The sequence below is a fragment of the Lissotriton helveticus genome, chromosome 3_1 (assembly GCF_964261635.1).
Source record: "Lissotriton helveticus chromosome 3_1, aLisHel1.1, whole genome shotgun sequence".
NCBI classification, from domain to species: Eukaryota; Metazoa; Chordata; class Amphibia; order Caudata; family Salamandridae; genus Lissotriton; species Lissotriton helveticus.
This window is the reverse complement of record NC_136061.1, coordinates 132,613,885-132,633,360: the sequence shown is the minus strand read 5'-3', so window position 1 is coordinate 132,633,360 and position 19,476 is coordinate 132,613,885.

Sequence of the window (19,476 nt, the reverse complement as noted above, 5' to 3'; positions counted from 1 at the left end):
AGTCCCTTGCTCACTTGGCCACTGGATTCAAGATAGCCTGGCTGATGAGGATTATGAATCCGAAACCGGTCCCAGGATGCTTGTTTCCGGTCCAGGGAAGACATGGCTTGGCAGTTCGGGCTGGACTGTTCCCATAAGGCACAGGGTCAGACTGATTTGCATATAGCCATGTCTGAACTGGGGTGGCCGAGTGAGCTAAAGAATGGTGTTGGATTAAACCCAGATCAGTTGACTGGGGGTGAGTGTTTGATTTGCTCAAGCGCTCCGTCCATCATCCCCTTTCGTATCGCTTTGTTCGCCCTAAGTGTGGCAGGGTATGCTCAGACGTGAGTCCCTTGCTCACTTGGCCACTGGATTCAAGATAGCCTGGCTGATGAGGATTATGAATCCGAAACCGGTCCCAGGATGCTTGTTTCCGGTCCAGGGAAGACATGGCTTGGCAGTTCGGGCTGGACTGTTCCCATAAGGCACAGGGTCAGACTGATTTGCATATAGCCATGTCTGAACTGGGGTGGCCGAGTGAGCTAAAGAATGGTGATGGATTAAACCCAGATCAGTTGACTGGGGGTGAGTGTTTGATTTGCTCAAGCGCTCCGTCCATCATCCCCTTTCGTATCGCTTTGTTCGCCCTAAGTGTGGCAGGGTATGCTCAGACGTGAGTCCCTTGCTCACTTGGCCACTGGATTCAAGATAGCCTGGCTGATGAGGATTATGAATCCAAAACCGGTCCCAGGATGCTTGTTTCCGGTCCAGGGAAGACATGGCTTGGCATTTCGGGCTGGACTGTTCCCATAAGGCACAGGGTCAGACTGATTTGCATATAGCCATGTCTGAACTGGGGTGGCCGAGTGAGCTAAAGAATGGTGATGGATTAAACCCAGATCAGTTGACTGGGGGTGAGTGTTTGATTTGCTCAAGCGCTCCGTCCATCATCCCCTTTCGTATCGCTTTGTTCGCCCTAAGTGTGGCAGGGTATGCTCAGACGTGAGTCCCTTGCTCACTTGGCCACTGGATTCAAGATAGCCTGGCTGATGAGGATTATGAATCCGAAACCGGTCCCAGGATGCTTGTTTCCGGTCCAGGGAAGACATGGCTTGGCAGTTCGGGCTGGACTGTTCCCATAAGGCACAGGTTCAGACTGATTTGCATATAGCCATGTCTGAACTGGGGTGGCCGAGTGAGCTAAAGAATGGTGTTGGATTAAACCCAGATCAGTTGACTGGGGGTGAGTGTTTGATTTGCTCAAGCGCTCCGTCCATCATCCCCTTTCGTATCGCTTTGTTCGCCCTAAGTGTGGCAGGGTATGCTCAGACGTGAGTCCCTTGCTCACTTGGCCACTGGATTCAAGATAGCCTGGCTGATGAGGATTATGAATCCGAAACCGGTCCCAGGATGCTTGTTTCCGGTCCAGGGAAGACATGGCTTGGCAGTTCGGGCTGGACTGTTCCCATAAGGCACAGGGTCAGACTGATTTGCATATAGCCATGTCTGAACTGGGGTGGCCGAGTGAGCTAAAGAATGGTGTTGGATTAAACCCAGATCAGTTGACTGGGGGTGAGTGTTTGATTTGCTCAAGCGCTCCGTCCATCATCCCCTTTCGTATCGCTTTGTTCGCCCTAAGTGTGGCAGGGTATGCTCAGACGTGAGTCCCTTGCTCACTTGGCCACTGGATTCAAGATAGCCTGGCTGATGAGGATTATGAATCCGAAACCGGTCCCAGGATGCTTGTTTCCGGTCCAGGGAAGACATGGCTTGGCAGTTCGGGCTGGACTGTTCCCATAAGGCACAGGGTCAGACTGATTTGCATATAGCCATGTCTGAACTGGGGTGGCCGAGTGAGCTAAAGAATGGTGTTGGATTAAACCCAGATCAGTTGACTGGGGGTGAGTGTTTGATTTGCTCAAGCGCTCCGTCCATCATCCCCTTTCGTATCGCTTTGTTCGCCCTAAGTGTGGCAGGGTATGCTCAGACGTGAGTCCCTTGCTCACTTGGCCACTGGATTCAAGATAGCCTGGCTGATGAGGATTATGAATCCGAAACCGGTCCCAGGATGCTTGTTTCCGGTCCAGGGAAGACATGGCTTGGCAGTTCGGGCTGGTCTGTTCCCATAAGGCACAGGGTCAGACTGATTTGCATATAGCCATGTCTGAACTGGGGTGGCCGAGTGAGCTAAAGAATGGTGATGGATTAAACCCAGATCAGTTGACTGGGGGTGAGTGTTTGATTTGCTCAAGCGCTCCGTCCATCATCCCCTTTCGTATCATTTCTAACATTTATTCAGCTTTTTTTCTACTCATTTCAGACCTTTATTCTGCTCTCTATCTGCTTGTTTCTCACATTTATTTAGCTTTTTCTGCTCTTTCCCAGGACTGAGTGGGAGCCTCAAGGGCCCTGTAGTCCCAGCTGGCTTCCCACCTCCTGCGGGAGCTGGTATTGCTTTCACACACAGGGAGCTGCTAAGCATGCAGCTCCCTGTGTATGAAAGTGATTTGTATGTTTCCCTGCTAGCTTGAAAGCGGGCAGGGAAATAGACAAAAGCTCTGCTTCCAGCAATTGATAATATTTTCACAGCTCTACGATGCTGAAAGTGGAGTTTTTGCTGTGACTTGGTGGGTGTGGTTAAAGCTCCCGCCAAGTCACAACAAACAGCTATGGCCCCGGAGTGGACACCCCAGGGCATAGCAAGAGCAAGCCATGGGGGGTGGCGGTCTCCAGGGCTATCTTAGACTCCAGGAGGGCCCCCCTCCATTGCAGCACTTAGCCCTGGGGAGGTGGTAGTCCCCAGGACTGTGAAGGGCGGGGGGGGGGGAAGGCACGCGACCCCCCTTAATTTGAATGCAATGCCCCAGGGAGATGGCAGGTCCCAATATTGCCCCTGGCCCTCTGCATTAATTTGATGCTTATCTCTGGACAGTGCGAGGACTTTCCACATCTGCCAGCAAGCTAGTGCTACTGACAAGCTGAGCTTGAGCAGGGGAAGGTATGGGAAGGTAGAACAATAGGTTTCCTGTCACAGGGAGCAGTTACCACCTCACAGCCATGTACTTAGTGTATTGGGCTGGGGTAGGGGTGCTTTGCAGTGCCACCAGACTGCATTGAAGAGCGCATTTAGTGCCCACCTTGCAAACTCCGGTTTGAGCCAGTACATTAAACTCTAGGGTCCTGCTCTGGTGTGAAACTGGACAAAGGACAGGGGAATATCCTACCCTCTGTCCAGCCCCTCCTCTAAGAGGGACCTGGAGTAATTCCAACCCTTTCCCTAGGGTACTTAAGGCCCCCCCAGTGGGTAGGTCCTCAGATTCGGCATGGAACAAGACTCACCTCTGAAACCAAGACACTCTTCGACCGCTTGGACTAGTGAACTTCGCCTGGAACCGAGGCTGCATCATGGAAGACTCCTGCTGCTCCTGGTCTCGCTGTTCTTCAAGTCTTCTTCAAGTCTTTGTCTGTGCATCATCCGGGTTATCCAGAAGACCTGTGGGCATCAAGGACATTTGAAGTAATCTCCCTTGGAGTGAAGGAGTCACTCCCCTGCATCGGTAGGCACTGCAACGAAGCTGACCGGTCTGCTGCTCCTGTCATCCTACAGACTACCCGAAGGCCAGCAACACAGGTGGTGGTTCTGCATCTCCCTAGAGGCCTGACCTGCCTTCTCTGCAATTATGAGGACAGTATCCCTCGTGAGAGCCACTGGGACCAAACCCCTATGCCCTGCATTGACTTGCCGTTGCCAAGGCTTGTTGGCTCTGCACTCCAGAGATCTTCGGCCTACAAGAAACTCCAACCTCCAGCACCTCATTCCTGGCAGATCAGCCTCCTCACTGCATCCCTTGCACCATGGGCCTCCATCTTTGGTTAGCTGTTTGGGGTCTATTAGGTCTCTTTCGCGTGCTGGGTCTCGGGTATGAAATGTGTCGCATTTGAATGAAGGATGAGACTCGCAGGTACATGTATGCAACCTTCTTTATTCACTACTCCATTACTTCTGCCCACGCAAATTCCTTTTCCCCTTGCTTCTAGTTCCTTCCCCTTGCCTGACGTCCTGCCTGGTCCCCGCGCCGGAGCCAGGCATGACGACATTACATCTCCCCCTACGTAAAGTTCAATGTTCTCTCACTTATAACTCTTCAATGAGTCGGGTGGGTCTCCGAGTGATACTCTTTGGCTGGCATGGGTGGTGCAGCTCTCTTGATTCTCTTGCACTGGACGCTGTCTCGATTTTTTCATCGCTCTCAGCTTCTCGACCAGAGTCGTCTGTGTCATGTTCCGATTCTTCCGGGTGGGCGTAAGCTGCTGGATTGAACTTCTGGAAGTGTGACACATTTGGTGTGAGTCTCTTGTTTTCAGATGCAGCCATGACCATAGTTCCTTTCCGGCTCGTTACTTGTAAGGGTTTGACCGTCCGTCTTTGTCTTCTGTTCTTGCCTGACTAGCACTCAGTTCCCTTCTTGGATATCGAACGGTCTGGCATGCCTGCGACCATCTACATATTCTTTAATTTTTGCTTTCTTGGCTTTGTTCACTTCCACTAACATCAAGTGGTCATGGGATTGTGAAATGGAATGCTCAACACTGTCTGCAGCTGGTATTCTGGTACACGGCGTCCTTCCTAACATTAGGGTTGCTGGGCCTTTATAGGTGGTGTTGTGCGGCGTGGTCCGGTAAGCTCTTAGCACTTCGTTGAATGCGAGCTGGGTGTCTCGTTGGTTTCGTTCTGCTTGTTGCATGGTTTTCTTGATGGTGGCCATTAACCTTTCTACCATCCCATTGGCTTGAGGCCACAGGGGAGTGATCTTCCAGTGCTTTAAGTTGAGGTGTCTGGCAAATTCTGTGAAGTTGTGTCCATTGATGGTGGGCCATTGTCTGTTTTTACTACCGTGGGTATTCCCCATGCAGCAAACGCTTAGTCCAGAAATAGTATGATGGTAGTCACTCTCGTTTATGATACTTGCTGCGCGATTGGGAATCTGGAGTATTCATCCATGATTACAATGATGTATTTCCCGGACTTCAATGGCCCAAAGAAGTCAATGGCCACTTGTTGCCATATGCTGTCTGGCAGGTCAGACATCTGAAGTGGAGGCGCCCTACTAGCTGACATTGTGGGCAGTCTTGAAGCGTGGTTTCTACCATGTGATGAAGGAATGGGAACCAGACACACTCCTGTAGCGCTTTCTTTGTTGCCACCACACCTCTGTGTCCTTCATGTGCTAAGTTGACAACTCCTTGTCGTAACTGATGTGGGATGACAATACGTCTGTCTCTTAGAAGTAGTCCGGAGTCACTGCTTGTAAGGTCATCCATGACATGTTGAAAGGACACCATTTCCTGTGTGTTGACGCTATCGTAGGTTGGCCTGTCCTCCAAGTGCCACCCTGAATTCGTGCGAACGCGGTGCATTACATTCTGGACAGTGGCATCTTTTGCAGTGGCTTCTATAATTACTTTCAGTGGGGCGGCTGGTGGTCTCGCCTGATCAATGTCAAAGTGGATATATTCTTCCACCAGCGAGTGCCTTACTCGCGTCGAGGCTCTGGGGTGTCTTGATATGTAATCCGGTGGGTTCTCTACCTCCCCGGCTTGTGGATGATGGTGTAAGTGTATTCTTGGAGGTGAATGCCCCAGCGCTCGATCCTTGGTGGCATCTTTGCTAGAGGATTTCCAAATATAGTTGTGAGACCTTGATGGTCGGTGATTAGAATAAAGTGCTTCCCGTAGATGAAAAGATGGAAGTGCTCGCACGCCCATATAACTGCCAGGCTCTCCTTTTCCGGCTGTGAATATGCTTTCTTGGTGTCCGTGAGACTGCGACTAGCATATGCCACAATGTGTCGGTGGTCTCCTTCATTTTCGTACTGGGCGAGGATGGCTCCGAGTCCTACTGGACTCGCATCAACCGTGATGTCAGTTTTCTTGCGAGGGTTGAAGTATGCCAGGTTGATGGCTGAGCTTACTGCTGTCTTGATTTGGTTGAACGCTTGTTCGCATCTGTCCATCTGTCCATCGAAAGATTAGTCCTTGATTTGTGAGCTCCTGCAGGGAGAAGCTAATGGTAGCATAGTCCTTGACATATTGGGCGCAGTAGCTGGCCATACCCAGAAAGGATTGTAAATCACTGACATCACGGGGACAGGGAGTGTCAGCCAGGGCCATCACTTTTTCGGGGTCCAGCCGCATTCCCTCACTGGAGTAGACATGGCCATAGAACTTAAGTGTTGATTTGTAGAATTCATATTTGTCCCGATTGAGTGTAAGGTTGGCATTTAGGAGAGTGTGACACACTCGATCTAGAGCTTTGTCATGTTCCTTGAGAGTGTCCCAGAATACTAAGAAATCGTTGCTGTAATTGAATGCATTGGGAATGTGATGAATGACTCGCCTCATTGCTTCCTGAAATATTTATGCAGCTGAGGAAATTCCAAAATTAAGTCATTCGTACCTAAAGAGTCCTTGGTGCTTCAAGAAAGTGGTGATGTACTCGAGCTGGAGTGCCCTTTGTTTAAGTCCAGTTTTGAAAAGACTTTTGCTCCATTTAGGTGAGTGATCATGTCCCTGATGTGAGGTCCCAGATGTCTTTCAAGTTTTAGCTGTATTTGGGGCCCTCATGTCTACACACAGGCACACTTTGCTCTCTGATCGCCATTTGGGAACCACTACTACTGGGGACACCCACGGTGTGGGTCCAGTCGAACTTTTGATAATGTCGGCTCTCAGCAAGTCTTGTAGTTCTTCATCCACTGCTTGTTGAAGATGAAAAGGCACTTTCCGGTGATGCTGAGCTACGGGTGTTACCGGTTCATTTATGTGCAGTCAAACTTTGAAATGAGCAAGATTTCCAAGTCCGGTGAACAGCTTCTGGAATTTACAGTTGATGTCCAGTGCATCGTCCACCTTGTATAGGATCTCCACGAGTTTTAGGCGTTCAGCAGTGGCCAGACTGAGAAGACAGTCAGCTGCTTCTGGTCCTTCTGTGACGTGGATATGTGCATGGACCGATCTGTCTTCATACGTTAGTGGGGTGCGGTATTGTCCTAGACATGGTAAGGGGTCTTCGGACATCCATGTGAAAACGCGCACAGCGGTTTTCAGTAGTTTGGGTTTCGGATTCATTTTCTTGTATTCTGTACCGCTTATATAGTTAAGTGACTCTCCGGTGTCCCGGACGAATTTCGCTGGGTGATTTCCTATTTGGATGTGTAGCCTCGGGTATTTCTTTAATCTGTCGGGGTCCGCTACCATCTATTCATCACTGTCTTGAGATATGGGAGTGAGGGCTCGAGACCGGTGTGCATAATGCAACTGTGTACTGGATCTTAATGAGCTCGTCAACCTGTCTCGCCTCTCACGTACCGCTCTTGCGTGGTGATGCGGTCCAGGGATTCGTCTCATTGGCGCAGATTCTCTGCTGGATGTTTGGCACACCAGTTCGAAGTGATTCTCTTTCCCACACCAGTGACAGAGCTGTCCCAGGGCAGGAAATGGACCTGTGTGGGGATAATCGTGACCGCAGCGGTAGCAACTTGATTGTGGTTTCCGGGATTCCTGTTCTTGTCCCCACTGCGAGTTTGAGTTGTAGATTTTGGGGGCTTTTTGTTGTCTGACTGGCATTGCGAGTCTGCTTGAGACTGAAGCCGGAATGCTTATTCACGTTTTTCCGTCTTGCCAGCTTCCATCCGTTTTGTATGTTCTTCCGCTTGATCATTTATTCGTGTCAGTTCTTCGATGTCATCGAGTGAGTAATGTTTCTTTAGCAAGCGAAGGCGTAGTGACTCTAACTGGCACCTTTCTATGATTCTTAGGTGAAGTGCGTCTTCCATATTGAAATTGTCAAATTCGCAGTAGCAAGCTAGCCGTTTGAGACGCATTATGAATTCGCCTATCGGTTCGTTCTTTTCTTATGACGCCAAGATGAAGGTGTAGTGTTCGTAATCTAGGTTCCGTTTATGGAAACATTTCCTGTTCAGTGCTACTCTCACATACTGATATGAGGTGGCGGTGGCAGGCGGCAGCTCTTTGATGACTTGTTATTAACATTTGTAACGTTATGTTATTAACACTTGTAATGCGCACGGATACTTGCCCGACGTCTTTGCCAATCAGGTCGCGCAGAGCAATGAGTTGTTGGTCGGGGTCGGTAACTTGCAATCCCTTCATGAAGTCTTCAAAGTCTTCTAGCCAGCTTTGCCATCTCATGCCCATACCACTGTCTGACGTGGGAGACAGAGGTTCTGGAGGGCGCAGAAGGGATACGCCTAGCATAGCTGGGCCTGGCTGTGCATTTTGTGAGGAACTCAGTTGTATAGTTTGTGAAGTGTCTGGAGACACCAACATGTTGAGGCGTAAACGTTGTATGTTCATTCTCTTCAAGGATTAGCAATCGCTTTGGGGGCGAGTGGCTAAAGGTGGAGAGGTGAGAAGGGCCCTGCCAGTGTCAGGATCTGTGGGTAATCAATTTTGCAGACATTTGCCTGGTTTTAAGATGGCCACTGCAGTATTGGCTGGGTCTGTAGTGTACAGCCTAACTCTAATATGGCCGCCAAGGAGGGCAAGTATGCACACGGTCATCAACAGGCACTGAGCATGGGCTTCCTCTGGAAGCAGTAAAAGCATGTGACAGGAATTTAGCGTGCAGTGTGTCCTGGAGACAGTGGAGTAGCAGTGTCACTCACTTCGAACCACTTTAGGGCTTCAGCTCACGGCGTATCCGATCAGCGCTGCTGACTCACTGCAGCCGCGTGAGCCATCTGTAGTGCCTCGTCAGACTGGAGTCGGCTGATTCTATAATCCCAGCTTCGTTCGCTAGTTGTCGCATTTGAATGAAGGACGAGACTCGCAGGTATGTGTATGCAACCTGCTTTATTCAATACTCCATTTCGTCTGCCCGCGCAACTCCCTTTTCCCCTCCCTTCCAGTTCTTTCCCCTTGTATGACGCCCTGCCTGGTCCTCACACCGGAGCCAGGCATGATGACATTACAGAATTTGTTGGGGGTTCTGGAATGGTGTGGTGGAGTTGACGGTTGTGGACGGAGATGTGGCTGCGAAGCGCCTGCTGGCTTAAAGAATAAAATCTTTTACTTTACCTGTGAGTATCTCGTTTTACTGGTGACAAGTTGCCTGCCAGCAGGAGCCCCCCATGTGTTGTTGCAAAGCTGCCAGAGTCTACTGCAAGCTGTCGCTGACCTGAACCCGGCCGCTGTAAGCCGGTCTCCGGTGCTACAGTGTATGTACATCACACGTACAGCACACACCATCAAGTGCAAGCAGTCTCCAACCTCAACTTGGCCGAGGTAAGCCGGTCTCCGGTGCCATAGCATACCTACATGCTGAAGGCATAGTCAAAAGCTTGCCGCTGTTGTTCGTGGTCACGAGCTGTAGCCACCATCTCACTCAGCCTCACCTGTGCTTGGCCTGCCTCTCTACGTGTACGCATATGAATGTACACACAACGGCGGCCATCTTGCTTCGGGCTCACATTAGGCCCATCTTCAGTCCTGATGTTACATTTTCACACCACGGCGACACACACACGAAATTGTGTGTCACTTTTTAAAAGAAAAATAAGGGGAGTACAAAGATAAAGTAATTACAACAAACAAAGAAAAAGAAAGGATACTCTTGCCACTCCTGTGCCTTCAGCTGTGGGTCCTCTTGAGGGTCTTCCTCTGATTCAGTGGGCTCCCCTTACTCGGGCCTGCTCTGACTCTCCTACACTTGATGCTTCCCTTGGGCCTTGCTGGTCCCAATGGTTGCATCTTTTCACTTCCCACGCCATTGGGGGCTACCGAAGGCTTGTTGGTGCTCTCGCCGGACAATGACCACCTTGACACTGACAGCCCACAGCTCATGCACAGCTGCTGGTCTTCCTCAGCATCGTCTGGTCCTCACAGCTTCAGCAACAAGGTCGCTGGCTTCACTTCTGAACCACTTGACATCAGTGGGTATTGTGCTGCCGTGCCTCCTGGTCCCCTCCAAGTGGCATAGACTCTGTCCCCTCTGCTTGCAGGTTCTCCTCTTCAAGAATTCACCCTTGGATTCCACCTTCACAGGCTTCTCCAGAGGCATCTTCTTTGAAGTTGTCCATTGTTATCTACGGCAGGTTCAGACGTCACTTCACTTCCATGCACCCGCTTACCTGGTGCAGCTAACCCAGTTTCTGGGGGATCCATGGGTCTGGTGGCTCTCCAACCTTCCGTCTTCCAGAGGGTTTCTTCGGAGTCGTCTGGGAAGGGTCTTTCTTATGTAAAACTGCATCCTCCCCTTCTACATTGACTACCATTGGGCACATAGCTGTTTCCACTCTGCACACAGCCTCCATGGTATTCCTGGGTACTTATCTATGGTAGTTCCTCATGTCCCCAGCTCCTCTGAGTCTACTGGTCCAAGCTCATTCTCTTTCGCAGTCCGTATTACACTTTCTTAGTATATGGCTTGGTCTGCCCCTGGAGATCATTGTAAATTGGTGCAACTTACCTGACTATTTTTAAGCATTCATGTGTGTATTGTGGGCACTCGGCCCTCCCGCAGCCCTGGGGACCGCCACTCCCGGGGCTTCTTTTTTAATGTGTGGGGGGGTCCTTCAAGGCCCCACAAGTGCCGGGGATGGCCACAACCTCGGGCTTTTATAAATCATTCGCAGGGGGCACATGGCCCCCCGCTGCCCGGGGACTGCCACCCCCCAGGACTTCTTTTTTAATGTGTGTGGGGGCCTTCAGGGCTCCCCCAAGCCTCGGGGACCGCCAACCCCGGGGCTTTTATAAATTATTCGCGGGGGCACACGAGCCCCCCAAGCCCCAGGGACCGCCACCCCCCGGGGCTTTGAAACAATGGGAGGGGGGCCACGCGGCCCCCCTCTTGGAGCCCTCCATGGCCCTGGGGACCACCACCCCCCAGAGCCGGCTCCTGCAGTGTCCCGGGGTGCCCATCCCCGGGACACTGCTGTTTGCAATGACAGGGCGGGAGACGCGCGGCTCCCGCCCTGTCATTGCAAACGTTGTTTGCTTCATTGAAGCGAGAGCAGTGAAACCTGCTCACGCTTCAATGAAGCAAAGTAGAATTGCTTTTTTACAAGGGGAGCTGCATGTCAGCTGCTCCCTGTGTGGAAGAGCAATGCTGGCTCCCGCAGGAGGCGGGGAGCCAGGGGGATACCATGGGGGCATTGGGGCTCCCCCCATGGTCCCCAACTATGTGGCCAGGCCCTCGGGGATGGGGTCCCTGGGGCAAAAAGTGGCCTGAGGAGGGGGGCACGCGGCCCCCCTTCCCTGTAAAGAAAACATTTTTTAATTAAAAAGCAGACAGGCCGGCCCTGGGGAATGAGGTCCCCGGGCCAATAATAAAGGGGCCCCCTGCAACGAATAAGGGCAGACGTCAAGGGAAAATAACACTACTGCACGAAAAAAAGTCCACCCATGCAAATTAAACCGTGGCTCATAAAGAGTCCACTTATTTTACATTACAACATGGAACTCACCACAGGGTGACATAAAGGTCACAAAGTAAAATGGATTACCGATATTGATATAAGAAAGAGTTTTTATTTTCTTTTTTACATTTATTTACTTTGTATATTTCTTTTAAATTCAGAACATCAAATTGCATAAAACATCAATAGATAGTTACACAAACATTACACAGATAGATACACATCATATAGATCCCCCACCACAGCCTCTCAGCAACACACTCTAGTTCATTCAGTCACACACAGACATCCACAGATATACCATACCAAATACATATTCCTCAACGTAATCTCCAGAATGACACAAAGAGAGGACCCTGCAGGACCTTCGTGGCACACCACCAGGAAGCCCAGATCGATTAAGCAGGATCCAGAATTCATATAACGCCAACGCGCGTTTCGGTGCAAGGCCCAGATCAACGGGCGCACCTTCGTCAGTTGTAATGTAAAATAAGTGGACTCTTTATGAGCCATGGTTTAATTTGCATGGGTGGACTTTTTTTCGTGCAGTAGTGATGAGGTCCCCGGGGCCATAATTGGCCTCTGGAGGTGGGCATGCGGCCCCCTCCCTTTTTTTAATGAAAAAGGGATCAGGCCCCAGGGCCCCAAAAAAAGAAAAAAAAGGGGGGCCACAGAGCCCCCCTTCTAAAAAAAATGAAATAAATAAAAGCCAGCATTGCGCCGGAGGCCCCGCCCCCTCCCAGCAACACTCTGCAAACACGCCATGTGGCACGTTTTAATTTGAGGAATTAATTCCCCTAGGTTCCTGAGGGTCCCTGGGGGTCAACTAGCCCACCAGGTACCTCCAGTATGTATGCGCCAGGGAGCTCCATTGCAGAGAGGTGGTCAACAAGGCCACGCTTCCTTTTTACACCACTCTGCAATGCAGCTCTGTGGCGCTTACTGGAGGTAGCTGGTGGGCTAGTTGGCCCCCAGGGACCCTCAGGACTTAAAGGGACTTAATCCCCCAATTTACAACGCGCCACATGGCAGTTGTGCAGAAAGGGGGCGGGGCCTGATGTGACAAGTGTGCAAACACGCCCTGTGGTGCATTTTAAGTTGGGGGATTAAGTCCCCTTGAATCTTGAGGGTCCCTGGGGGCCAACTAGCCCACCAGGTACGTCCAGTAAGGGCCACAGAGTTGTGTTGCAGAGAGGTGTAAAAAGGGGCGTGGCCTCAGACCATCTCTCTGCAACGCAGTTCTGTGGCCCTTCTTGGAGGTACCTGGTAGGCTAGTTGGCCCTCAAGGACCCACAGGACTCAAGCAGACTTAATCCCCCTACAACGTGCTAGGGGGCGCGTTTGCACAGTGATGCAGGGAGAAGGAGGGGCCTGAACTAACAAGTGTGCAAATGCACCCCCTGGCATGTTGTACATTGGGGGATTAAGTCACCGGGGCTAAATTTATGTTTTGGGGGAGCACGCAGCCACCCAGCCCTGTGGCATTTACTGGATGTTCCCGGTGGGATAGTTGGCCCCTAGAGACCCTCTGGATTCAAGGGGACTTAATCACCTTACTTAAAACACGTCACAGAGTGCGTTGGCACACTTGTCACGTCAGGCCCCTCCCCCTCCCTGCACCACTGTTCAAACGCGCCCGTGGCGTATTTTAAATTTGGGGATTAATTCCCCTTGAATCCTGAGGTTCCCTGGGGGCTAACTAACCCACCAGATACCTCCAGTAAGCAGCACAGGGCTACGTTGCAGAGAGGTGGTGTGAGGCCACTCCCCTTTTTACACCTCTCTGCAACGCAGCTCTCTGGCGCTTACTGAAGGTACCTGGTGGGCTAGTTGGACCCCAGGGACCCTCAGGATTCAAGGGGACTTAATCCCCCAACTTAAAACCGGCCATGGGGCGTGTTTGCACAGTGGTGTAGGGAGGGGGCGGGGCCTGATGTGACATGTGTGTACTTATGCAATCACTCCGCTTAAACCCAAGCACTTATAAATTCACCATGTACTTTCCTTGCAGCACTCTAATCATCCAGTCACTACCCATGCACTCATGCAATTACCCAAGCACTAACTCATGCACTGCTACAATACCCTGAGCAGTACCCATGCAGTCCAGCCATCACCCTGTCACTACCCATGCACTCCTCCAATCAACCAGCGCGCACCATTTACTTATCCAATAACTCTGCCAAAACCCAGGCACTTATAAATTCACCATGCGCTGTCCTTGCAGTTCTCTAATCATCCAATCAGTACCCATGTACTTATGCAATGACCGAGGCACTAACACATGCACTGCTACAATCCTCTGAGCACTACCCATGCAGTCCAGTCATTGCCCTGCTAGTACCATGCACTCTTCCAATCACCCAGCCAGCACCATGTACTTTTTCCAATCACTCCCCCAAAACCCATGCACTTATAAATTCACCATGCACTCTAATTGCAGTACTCTAACCTTCCAGCCAGTATGCATGTACTTATGGAATGACCCAGGCACTAACACATGCACTGCTACAATCCCCTGTGCACTACCATCCAGATCTCTAATCACCTACACAGTATTGTTTTACTCCTCCAATTACCCAGGTTGTACCCATGCACTCCAGAAATCCCTGTCACTACCCATGCACTCCTCAAATCACCCATCCAGCATCATGCACTTATCCAATCACTCCACCAAAACTCAAGCACTTATAAATTCACCATGCACTGTCCTTGCAGCACTCTAATCATCCAGTCACTACCCATGTACTCATGCAATGACCCAGGCACTAAAACATGCACTGCTACAATCCCCTAAGTACTACTGATGCAGTCCAGTCAACTCCTTGTCACTACCCATGCACTCCTCCAATCACCCAGCCAGCACCATGTACTTATCCAATCACTCCGCCAAAACTCCAGCACTTATAAATTCACCATGCACTCTCCTTGCAGTACTCTAATCATCCACTCAGTACCCATGTACTCATGCAATGACCCAGGCACTAACTCATGGCAAATACAGAGGAGGTCATGCTAATCACAGGGGTACCCCAACGCATAGTGTTCCTTAGTGTAAATAGGTGTTTTCACTGTATTCTAAGTGTCTTTTAGCATAGCATGTGCTCCGGTCTAGGTTAGTCAGCCAGTTACCACCAGTACCCGTCAGTAAAAAGTTGAGGGCACAGGAGGACTTTCTGCTCTTCTGTTGGTTCTTTCTGCACATCTCTTGCCACTTCCTGCACTTTTCTTCGTCTTTCTGGACTTCTGTTGCCTCTTTCTGTATTTGTCTTGCTTCCTTCTGCGCTTTTCTTCCTCTTTCATCACATGTCCTACCTTTGTAGGCATAGTTAGAAATTAGCATTTGAAAAACCATTGAAATTCACTGAAAAAAACCATAGGTTTCAGGCACGTTATAGTTAGAAATTAGCATTTAAAAAACCTTAGAAATTCACTGTAAAAAACATAGGTTTCAGGGACGTTATAGTTAGTTGGACATTTCACTCATACAAAACCATAGAAATTCCCCCGTTATAGTAAGTTCAGCTAACTATAACTCGCGCCCCCACAATGCACAGCTGATGACGTCACATATTACATCATGTATGACATGGTCAGTGACATCACTGATGACATCATTGATAACATCTCAAATGACATCACTGATGATATCATCCAGTGACTGTGTGGTTCTGTATATATATACACACATCGAGTAGATACACATATGTGGAGTAAGATATAGAAAAATCTATACTTACTTACCTGTCCATATTTTAGATTCGGTATTCTGTGCCATCAATATTCTAGTGTTAACCCCTTCCATGCTCATGCCGAGCTCAGCTCGTCATGCAGTACACTGCTTGTGTGCTCATGACGAGCTGAGCTCGTCATGAACAATGGAAATAATGGATCTGCAGCACAGAGAATGAATTGCTGTAGCATTCATGTGGTTGATCTTTAAGGTGCACACCGTGTGATTCTATGTGAAGGAATAGATGGATTTTTTAAGGTACATAGTTAAGCACACTAAATCAACTTTCCACAATCCAACTTTAAATCCATCTAATTAATGGGATTTAAAATAGAGGACTATAAAGTGGTAAATTTGGATGACTCACAACTTTGTGTGTTTTCTAAACTGTTCAAGCTTTGTGATAAACAAAGCTTATGAAGTTCTTTTTTATAAACAAAAATAAGCTGGCCTCTGCTCAGAGCCCTCCATCCCACACTTCTTACCTCATGTGGTGGATATCCAGCCTCAACACCCAACATTCTTTTGCTTGAAAATGTCCTACCTGGGACATTCTGCATCAGGAAATCATCATACCTGGAAGACCAAAAGCGTTAAACTTTACTTCAAGTAAAGTTGTGACACTTCATCTGCTTTGTAAATTGTGGAGTTTTCTAATTCCACCCAACTTCATAATGAAGTTTGGATTTAACTTGCAACTAATTAAAAACATTTAAAGCAGGCTTGCACCATAAGGTTGTGACACAAGATGGATAGTTCAAGAAAATTTGACCAAAGGCATCAGTCAAAACTGCATGCACTTGAAGAAAGCTCACACTGGCATATAAAAACCTCATATTTACAGGCATGTTGTGCAAAAGGTACTGTACAGAAGGAGACCTTCCAGAGATGCCGACCAGCAAGAGAGGTAGGCATGATGAAGTGACAGGTATAATAAAAATTCCTATTTGTAAAGCGCAAACATATCACCCTTAAATATTTCAAGGCACTGGGGGCTGTCGGGGAGATTAAGTGGACTATTACCCAGAGTCACATGATGCTGAGTTGCTGCAGACGATCGAACCACAAGCCCCATGCTCCGGAGTCAGCCGCTCTGGCTGCTGCTTGGGAAGGGACCATTTGAGGCCTGTGGCCTGGCTGAGAACACCAGGTCCATCTCCACTTAGAGGAGCCGTAGATGGTCAGGCAGCAGCACTGCCTCTAAGGCTCCGAGTTTCACGGTTTGCATATAGGATCCAGCTCTTTGATAAACTCTCATTTTTATGCTATAATTCCCATTTGCATGCTACCGAGTAGTTCACTGCCAGAAATGTGGACATTCTCCTCTCTTTCACATGCTGTAGACTCCTTGCATAAACACCTCAAAGAGGCACCCTTTATATGCCCAACATTGCTTGGATGTGCATGCAATTTTCTGAGTGGCAAATGTAGAAACCATGTACGCCTATCAAGTGTACTAGAAAAGGCAAATATTTAGTTGTAGAGGAATTGCTTGTTATTACTACTGGTGCATAAAAGTCAAGTTTCATGGTATGCAACATTTAAAATACTAGCTTGTGTAGATGTACCCTAGAAAGCCAAATCATCCCCATAATAGAATAGAACTTGGACTTCTCAGCAGATAGGTTTTACTTTTCAGCAACTATACCAGCAAAAAGAACATGGAAGATATGTATTAAAAGGAAAAAGGTCAGCAGTTTTCACCAGGAGCATGTGGCAACAAATAACAATGGGGTGCCATAGTTAAGCAATTTGTAAGCAGCAATGTGGATCAAGTAACAATGGCTAGACCTTTATAGGAATTCAAAGACCACTATGCAAGGAGATAATTGGATCTTACACTAAGATCCTTTTTAGAAATTAAGTATAGAATTATGCATTGAAATCACATAAGGCTAGGTGTGTAGGCCAAAATATGATAAGATATACATTCCACTTCAAATCTCCAATCACCTTTTTTTCTATGTGTATGTATCTAGTTCTCATTTTGCTAGTTGTAGCTCTATTTTACTTTCTCTCTTCTCTCCTCATCTCCTAATCTCTGTCCTCACTTCCTCTCACTCTTTTCCCCACTATCCCTCTTGACCTTTTCTACGCTACCCCTTTGTTTGCAGCTGCAACTGTGCAACTTCCTCCGCCAGTCTCTCCTGCTCGCGCTTGCTTTTTCTATTTACACCCCTTTCTTTCTCTCCTCTCCTTTTCTAGAACCTCTTCTCTCTATATCTCTCAATATTTTTTATTTTCTCTCTAGCCCTCTTTTCCAATGGCAATGTATGGCGCTAACACTTTCTCTTGGCTGTGCATGGCCCTAAGCAGCCACTGCTACCTTTATTTAGCTACGGTGCTTTTCGCTGCCCCGGAAACCTGCAATCCTGGGGGGCGTCTGGAACTGGAGAAGTCCCCTACAATCATGGAACAAAGAAGTTAGTGCAATGTGGCCATCACATTCCTGTAGCTTGTTGTCCATTCTTGTTGAACAGGACATCAGGCTGCAAGGATGTGGTGGTTGTTGACCACTTTAGGGCAGAAGCGACCCTTTGACATCCACCTTCACAGTGGAATAGACTTCAACAGGTCATCCAAAGTATGGGAAAAGAAAATGTTTCTGATAAAAACACCAGAAACAGTTTCTTTTCCAAAATCAATGTCTGGACGTGATGGGAAATGCTACCCCTGAGTCTAGAGTTTGATATATTTTTTTTGTTCTGCTATATTGAGCTGCACAATGTTAGCTCTGATTTCATAGCAAAACAAGAGTGAAAGCAGACGGCCCTGATAAAATCTACAGGGATCCTCAAATGTCCTACCACACAGCATTCCTATACCTACCCTGATAACAATAGTTCTCCAGTATTGAATCTTTCATAGATACACATGCCTGAATCTTCCCCCATCTTCATGGTGTGGTCCCACAGTAATTAAAACAAGTATTACCATAGTTATCAGCCATTGAGAAATCAATTGACCTTGTTAACCAATCAATCAATCAATCAGGGGGTTTATAGAGCGCACTACTCACCCATGAGGGTCTCAAGGCACTAGGGGGGGCAGCTCCTACTCAGTCGAAGAGCAGGGTCTTGAGGTCCTTCCTGAAGTCATGCAGGTTTGGGGAGCATCTGATGCTGATTGGGAGCACATTCGAGGTCTTGGTTGCGATGTAGGAGAATGACCTTCTTCATGCTCTGCTTCTGCAGATGTGGGTGAGGTCGGCGGATCGGAGATTCCTTTTGGGTGTGTGGAAGCAGACTCTTTCGTTGAGGTATTTGGGTCCGATGTTGTGGAAGGATTCTTAGGTGTGGGTGAGAAGCTTGAAGGTTATGCTCTTCTCGACTGGGAGCCAGTGTAGGTTGCGGACGTGTTGCGTCATGTGTTCGTGCCGAGGAGTCCCGAGCACGAGTCTGGCTGCGGCGTTCTGGATGGTTTGGAGCTTGTGTAGGAGGGTCTTGTTGATGATACCAGCATAGACGGTGTTTCCGTAGTCCAGTATGCTGGTTATGAGTGCGGGGTTGACAGTTTTTCTGTGCTGGGGGATCCATGTGAAGGTCTTTCGGAGGATGCGGAGGCAGTTGTACCTAGTGGATGCAATGGTGTTGATCTGGTGGGTCATGGAGAGTGAGGAGTTGAGGATGATGCTGAGGTTTCGCGTGTGTTCTGTCAGGGTGGGAGGGCTCCTGAGGGCGGAGGGCCACCATGATTTGTTCCAGGCGGAGGTCGAGGGTCCCAGGATGAGGACCTCTGTTTTCTCAGTGTTGAGCTTCATGCAGCTGTCCTTCATCCAGGCCGAGACGCCCTTCATTCCTTCCTGGAAGCTGATCCTGGTGTCATTGGGATCCTTCATGAGGGAGAGGATGAGCTGGTTGTCATCAGCGTAAGATACTATGTTAAGTCAGTGCTGTCTGACGATGACGGCGAGGGGGGCCATGGAGATGTTGAACACAGTGGGGCTGAGCGATGATCCCTGTGGTAATCCGCAATTGATCTCTGTGGGTTCGTTTATGAAGGGGGGAAGTCTGATCCTCTGGGTTCTGCAGAGGAGAAAGGAACGGATCCAGTTGAGGGCGGTTCCCTGTATCCCGGCGTTATGTAGTCTGGCTGCGAGGGTGGGGTGTGAGACGGTGTTGAACGCTGCAGAGAGGTCCAGTAGGATGAGGCCTGCGGTGTGTCCCTGATTGAGTAGCATGCTGATGTCGTCGGTGGCGGCGAGTAGGGCGATCTTGGTGGTGTGGTTGCTGCGGAATCCAGACTGGTAAGTGTCTAGGATGGCGTTTTCTTTGATGAACGTGGTCAGCTGGGCATTCACGAGTCTTTCGTGACTTAGGCAGT